At 39.6% G+C, this 7,524-nt stretch overlaps 1 long non-coding RNA gene across 1 annotated transcript; it reads right to left on the minus strand.

The window, feature by feature from the left end:
• Positions 1-4,640: 4,640 nt before the first annotated feature.
• On the minus strand, positions 4,641-6,669 carry LOC119359476. The gene is made up of 4 exons (XR_005172555.1): positions 6,565-6,669; positions 6,377-6,477; positions 5,108-5,171; positions 4,641-4,700 (listed from the first exon to the last, which is right to left on the minus strand). It is a non-coding gene; the product is annotated as an uncharacterized LOC119359476 (long non-coding RNA).
• Positions 6,670-7,524: the final 855 nt, after the last annotated feature.

Consider the following 7,524-nt stretch of genomic DNA (forward strand, 5'->3'; position numbering starts at 1 on the left):
GTGTTCTGTAGTTGATCTTGAGGCTTGTCTTAAACCTTGGTCTTCTTGATGCGCTCCTTGATCTCTCAAAGAGTTGCTCCTTTGATTTGGAAATCTTCTTTGAGACTTCATTCGGCGGGGGAGCTGCTATTTGTCTGTGCATGGGTTAGGGTATTACACACCCATGTTTAATACACCGACACCATCTTACTAATGTTTTGCAAACAGATGTTCCATTTCTTTTTGATGATGATTGCGTAGAAGCCTTTAAAATACTTAAGGAAGCCATAATATCTGCACCCATTATTCAACCACATGATTGGAACTTACCCTTTCAAATTATGTGGGATGCTAGTGACTATGCTATTGGTGTTGTTCTAGGACGAATAATTGATAATAAATTGAATGTTATCCATTATGCTAGTAAAATTCTAGACAGTGCTCAAAGAAATTATGCTACTACCGAGAAAGAAGTTTTAGCAGTTGTGTTTGCATGTGATAAATTCAGATCTTATATTATTGATTCGAAAGTAATTGTTCACACCGATCATGCTGCTATTAGATACCTTATGGAAAAGAAAGGTGCTAAACCTAGACTTATTAGGCGGGTTCTTTTGCTACAAGAAATTGATTTGCACATTATTGATAGAAAGGGATCTGAGAATCCAGTAGCTAATAATTTGTCTAGAATGGAAAATGTTCTTGATGACCCACTACCTATTGATGATAGTTTTCCTGATGAATGCTACTTGTGAGTTGCATTGGGATTTCCCCAAAGAGGAGGGGATGATGCAGTACAGTAGAGATAACTATTTCCCTCAGTTATGAAACCAAGGTTATCAATCCAGCAGGAGAACCAAGCAACACTATGTAAACATCACCTGCACACAAACAACAAATACTTGCAACCCAACGCGTAGAGGGGTTGTCAATCCCTCAACGGTATTGAGAAAGATTAAGTTGTATAGGTTTTGATAAATAGATCTAACAAAAAAACAAAAGAAAATAAATAAAAGAAAATTCCAGCAAGGTATTTTTGGTTTTAATATATGATAGAAAATATACTCGGGGGCCATTGTTTTCACTAGAGGCTTCTCTCGAGAAAATAGCATACGGTGGGTAAACAACTTAATGTTCGGAAATTGATAGAAAAGCAAATAATTATAAAGATGTCCAAGGCAATGATCATGTATATAGGCATCACATCCAAGATTAGTAGACCTACTCCTACCTGCATCTACTACTATTACTCCACACATCGACCTCTATCCAGCATGCATCTAGTGTATTAAATTCATGAAAGAACGGTGTAATGCCTTAACCAAGATGATAGGATGTACACAAGATAAACTCATGTATGAATAAACCCCATTTTTTACCCTTAATAGCAATGATACATGCATGTCATGTCTCTTTTTCACTGAGATTGAGCACCGCCGAACCCATCACAAAGCACCTCTTCCCATGGCAAGAAAAATCAATCTAGCTGGCCAAACTAAACCAATAAATTGGAGAAGAATTATGAGGATATAACAATCATGCATCAAAGAGTTCAGAGAAAACTCAAATAATATTCACGGATAGATCTGATCATAAACTCACAATTCACTGGATCCCAACAAACACACCGCAAAAAGCTAATACATCAAATAGATCTCCAAGAACATCGAGGAGAACTTTGTATTGAAGATCAAAAAGAGAGAAGAAGCCATCTAGCTACTAGCTACAGACTCGTTGGTCTGTGGTAAACTACTCACACATCATCGGAGGGGCAGTAAGGATGATGAAGAACCCCTTCGTCATTGTTTCCGCCATTGGAAAAGTGCCAGAAAAGGCCTCTAGATTAGATCTCGTGGTTCTGGAACTTGCGACAACGGAAAAAGTATTTCATGGACTTCCCTAGGGTTTCTGGGATTTTAGAGTATTTATAGAGGTGGAGGTAGGTCAAGACGGTTCCCGTGGGCCCCACCACCCACCAGGGCGCGCTAGAGGCCCTTGGCTCGCCCGGGTGCCTAGTGGGCCCCACTTTCATCTTCTCGTGGCCTCCAGAAGCTTCTAGGGTCTCTTATCACCAGAAAAAATGTCCAAAAAGTTTCTTGGCATTTGGACTTCATTTGGTATTGATATTCTACAAGTAAAAAAGCAAAAACAACAACATGCACTGGGCACTAAGTTAATAGGTTAGTCCCAAAAAATGATATAAAGTTGCGTGTAAATGTATATAAAACAACCAAGGTTGATAATATAATAGGATGGAACAATAAAAAATTCTAGATATGTAAGTGAAGCACTAGAGCAAGTGCCTAGCTCAAAAGATTTAAGTGAAGCACATAGAGTATTCTAACAAATCATGATATGTGTGTGGCTCTCTCAAACAAGTGTATCAGAAAGGATGATTGTGAAAAACTAAATAACAAAAAAGCAAAGACTCCTATAATACAAGATGCTCCAAGCAAAACAAAACTTAACAAAACCTTCATGAGATTCGTTAGTATAATAAAGCAAATCACCATCTTAAGAACTGTTGCAAACCTGTTCATATTTTGTTATTGCATTATAACTACTGTATTCTAACTTTACCATGGCTTATACCTGAGGGAGTCCTGGTTTAGGGGGTCTTTGGCCTGCCGGCCTATCCCTTGTGGGCTGGACTGTTGGGCCGTGTTGCCAATGCTAGAAGGCCAAATTATGTGGAGACACCATATCCAAACAGGAAGCTTTTTGGTGCCTTAGTGTGTCCTCCAAGCCAAGATGAGAAGAACAAGCATGCTTATCCTTTCCTTGTAACTGACCATGTGTAACCCTAGTACCCCTGGTGTCTATATAAACTAGAGGGTTTAGTCCGTAGAGGCTACAACAACAACCGTCATCCTACTAGACTAGGGTTTAGTTCATCTGATCTCGTGGTAGATTGACTCTGTAATCATCCTATACACATCAATATAATCAAGCAGGACGTAAGTCTTTACCTCTTAGAGAGGGGATGAACCTGGGTAAACACTGTGTCCTTCGTCCTTTGTTTCCTATTGATCCAAGATCCACAGCTTGGGACCGCCTACCCGTGATCCACCGGTTTTGACACCGACATTGGTGCTTTCATTGAGAGATCCGCTGCTAGATCGCTGAAGGACCAATGGCTCGCCTGATCATCGGATATGGCATCAGCATCGGGTACATCTTCGTCCCCTGCTAGCTTTTTGCGTTCGGCAGCATCATTCTACATGCCGACTTGGCCGGTCATGTCGACCAGGTCGATAGTTTCACCCCTAAGCATCAAATCAGGTTCGGTAACCTAGAGTATGTCGCTGAAAGGATCGAGAAGAGGTGTCTAGAGGGGGGTGATTAGACCCCCAACTAGCAAAAGTAGTAGTTTTTAAGTTCTTCAAGTTGAGGTGGATTTTTAGCACAAGTTTAAGCATTCACAATACATTTCAAGCAAGAATGGCAAGAGTATAAGCAGCGAAAAGAGTAAAGCATGCTAATTGCAAGAAAGTAAAGGGATGGGATTGGAGTGTGCAAATGCAATGAAGACACGGAGATTTTTGGCGTGGTTCCGATAGGTGGTGCTATCATACATCCACATTAATGGAGACTTCAACCAACAAAGGGTAACGGTTGCGCGAGTCCGGGCTCCACCCACGAAGGGTCCACGAAGAAGCAACCTTGTCTGTCCCACCATGGCCATCACCCACGAACACTACAACAGGATCCCCACTATAGCAACGCCTTTTTCCGTATCTACATGTCCATATATGCGTTGCTAGGGTCCTTACCAACGGTTTGGGATGCGTAGCCTTATCCAGTGTTGTTAGCGCATAATGCAACGCTTATACTATCGTTGGTAAAAGGGTCTGTTGCAAGAGAACAACAGATAAAACGGACTTTTACAACAGCTTTATATGTTGGTGCTTGATGTACATGAATCAAAATCCCATTGCTTGGCAACGGAGAATTTCCAACGTTTAAGTGTTGGTACATATATAGTGTGAATAATAATATTATATATATATATATATATATATATATATATATTGCTAGCAATTAAATAATGCTCCATGTAAAGGCGATAATTATATATTTCAAGTGAATGAAAAACAAGACAATATACTCACGAGAGGAACAAATCATAATATATCAGATCAAAACTGTTGGATTACAATAGTGGATATTACAGGAGGAACATCATCCAAATGTGATGCATAATCTAACAATTTTCTTGACAGCAAAACTTAAACTAAAAATATCGATCTTAACTGAGGAACAACATCCGATAGGAACGTCATCCCTACAACATAACTAAAACTAAATGCATATGTCATCATAATCATCATGAAACGGATCATTGACATCATCGTTGCAGTATAATCGCCACGCTCCCATATACTCATCCATTTATCTTTTGAATCTACAACCAAGAAAACAAAAATGAACTGCTAACACACAATACCTTTACATGATGCAAGTAGTAATATAGGCAAATATTAGTCATGTACAAAGGTTGAAGGCCATGCAATCTTTTCTTTTTATGCAGTATTGCAGTTTTTGCGACTTCATACCAAATTTTCAGTTTGAACTAGTGCCATATCGACATGCACTGCCCAGAATTCATTTCTAATTTCAGGACCATCAAGTTCAAATTTAGGATCAGAACTTACCATTGTATCTAGAGCTACACCCTTGTTATGATTTTTCAGGCTCTTCAAGAATACTTTAGTTCCTGCCTGTTAGAAAAAAATAAAAGTTGCCATATGAGAAGACAGAAACAAAACAGGGGAACATATGAAATGAATTTGACAACAACAGATAGTTTAGTGGCATCCATCCAACTCAGGGAATCACTTCGAGCACTCTTACAGCATGCATTAGCACCTTATGTTGTTTTTGTGGTCTGGACAACAGACTGATAGCAAAGAAGAAGTAATAAACAACTAAAACAAGCCATTATAGTCTGAACCAAAAAATTATGTGATCATGAAAGGATACTGCTTGCTTGCAACAGAAGTTTTTCCTCCTAACATGCACTAACATTCTTGTTTTTAACAACATTCTGATAGCAAGACGACCAGTATATACATAACCATTGGAGCAACATATTTTGAACATATTGTATATGGTAATGGAAATATACCTTATGTGCAGCAGAATATATTTCCCTTCGTCGTGCACTGAAATTCTTGTCCATTACATATCTGCTGCAACATGACAATGACCAAAAGTTTAAATAAATTATGTAAAAGACAATATTCTGTGGCCCCACTCGACCTTATGACAGTCATCCCCACAGATGTGAAGACGATTAATTCAGATTTCAGCTCAAACAATCATATTTTGAAGTAATTTATGCCCCTACAATCAACAAAAATAAGTCTGACCACATTTATTCCTTATCAAATCAAAATAGCAACTCATTCAATACTGAGTAGGTACTAGGAATACATCAAGCTATTCCTATTTCATAGTGAAAACGATGAACTAAGACATGAAACCGTTACTCTGAAATGTAAATTTGCGAGGGGTCCATTATTTTGTTCATCGGGTGTATAAGAAAAACATCAAGTAACAAAATGAAACTCCATATAGCAGCTCTTTCGATGACCCCATGCTTTTTAGTTTTTTTCTATGCTGGGAACATTACTATGAATAAAATGCAGTTATCTATCAATACTAGTAGTTTAACTGTTGATCTATTTCAATTGCTTAGGGAAGATGAACTTGTACTTGTGTGGTATGATTCTTAACTTGGTGTTTGCAGGGGGGAACACATGTTCAGGTATAACACTATCCACAGATAGTAAGAGGATCATAAGCTCAAGGACGCCCAAGTTCATTCCCTTTGGTGTTAAGGAGGTTTCGTTCATGCGCAAGCATTATAGCTAGGATGATGAGATGTTATTTTCAAGTTGGAACTGTGAGGAGATCCCATGGGCCAAGGCTGAGTGTGTTGTAGAGTATACATGTGTTTTCACTATCATGCACATGGTTGCTCACTAACATTTATTTTCAGAACAAGTGTGTGGTTTTGTAGACTGGACTTGTAGTTGTGCTGCTACAGATCATGTTCTAATATTCATTATAAAATTAACATTTTATTAGGGCCCCACTAGTCGACAAGATACTTACTGCAATTTGTCCATAGGTACGACCAAGATAACACTTCTTCTAGTCACTCCATCGTTCATTTTTTACAAATGACACCCCAGCCAGAATATAGTATGATAGCGATAAGAAAATAACAAGGTCACAAACGTGCGCACACACATGAAGAAAGAAAGAAACTGTGCTAGGTGTTCAACTACAAAATGTTAGGCAAGAACTAACCCAACTGTACTAGCCAACTAGAATAGGATAGTCCGAATTGGAGTACCATAAAGAAAGTCTATAGAGAGATTGAACTCACCAAGGTAGTAATGGTGCAGAACTACATTGAAATATTGCACGCGTCCACACCAGAAACCTTAACAGTTACTAGATTTAAGCCACCTCTTATGTTCAGTAAACCTATGAACACCAAAACAAACAGGCGTTAGGGCACTATAATGAATAAAACCTAAAAGGCTAATATCAATCAAGTAGGGAAGGTGTAACCTTATAGAAGAAGAATCAGAAACAACCCCCTCTATCTGAAGGCCCCCAATATTCTAAACTAGTAAGAGAGGACAGCTATCAAACACTTGGTGTGCACTATCAAATTCACACAAGAGAAGAGTAATTAGAAAGCATAAAAGGGATAGATCTGAACCAAGCGGGGAGGAGGCAAAATCCTCAAGTTGTACTAGTATTTACCTTGTGTGTCTATGAATCAGGGGTGGGGATTGATCTGCTTTCCGTCCCAGTTGGTGAACAAGACATGCCCCTTATGCCCTCGACCTCAATGAATCGGCGGGGTGAGCTACGAGGTTCAGGAGCGAGGGCAGGCCATGATCGATCTCCTCAAGGTAGGGATCCTACGAGACGAGGAAGGGGACTGTGTTGATATGGGGGACGGGAGGGGGAGGTTTCCGATTTTGATGGCGCAGTTACCTCATCGCGATGCCTCATTTTGGTCTATGTTCTTGATTCGTATGGCAGGTGGGGCCATGGTAATAAGAGCGCGTACTTATATTTTCTATTGACCAAAATTAGTCGCTATTATGGGAGAGAATGGAGGGAAATGAAAATTTTGATGCCAAATCAGAAAAGAATACAAGTAGTAAAAATTTCAAGCGAAACAATTTATAAATTTTGTTATTATCAGATCTGGCCCTTGACACGCACATGTACATATATTTGTTCCAAACACAATGTGCTTCTTCTATGTTTGTAAAAACTCAATGCAAGATGGGTGAAGTAATATTGATTTTTGTTGCTCAAACCGGGCCTAATAGGACGTGACCTGCCGCTCGCGGCATTTTTGCTCAACTTCCTCTGTCGTCGCATGCAGGGCACCGTCAACCACGGACACCACCCCGTCCCACCGCCCTTCCCTTGCCCTTGTTGGAGATGAGGGCAGCGGCACACAGCCACTAGCCCAAGATGATCATGACTAGTTAGTCATCGGGGCGGCAT

This window comes from Triticum dicoccoides, chromosome 2A (genome assembly GCF_002162155.2).
Source record: "Triticum dicoccoides isolate Atlit2015 ecotype Zavitan chromosome 2A, WEW_v2.0, whole genome shotgun sequence".
NCBI lineage: Eukaryota > Viridiplantae > Streptophyta > Magnoliopsida > Poales > Poaceae > Triticum > Triticum dicoccoides.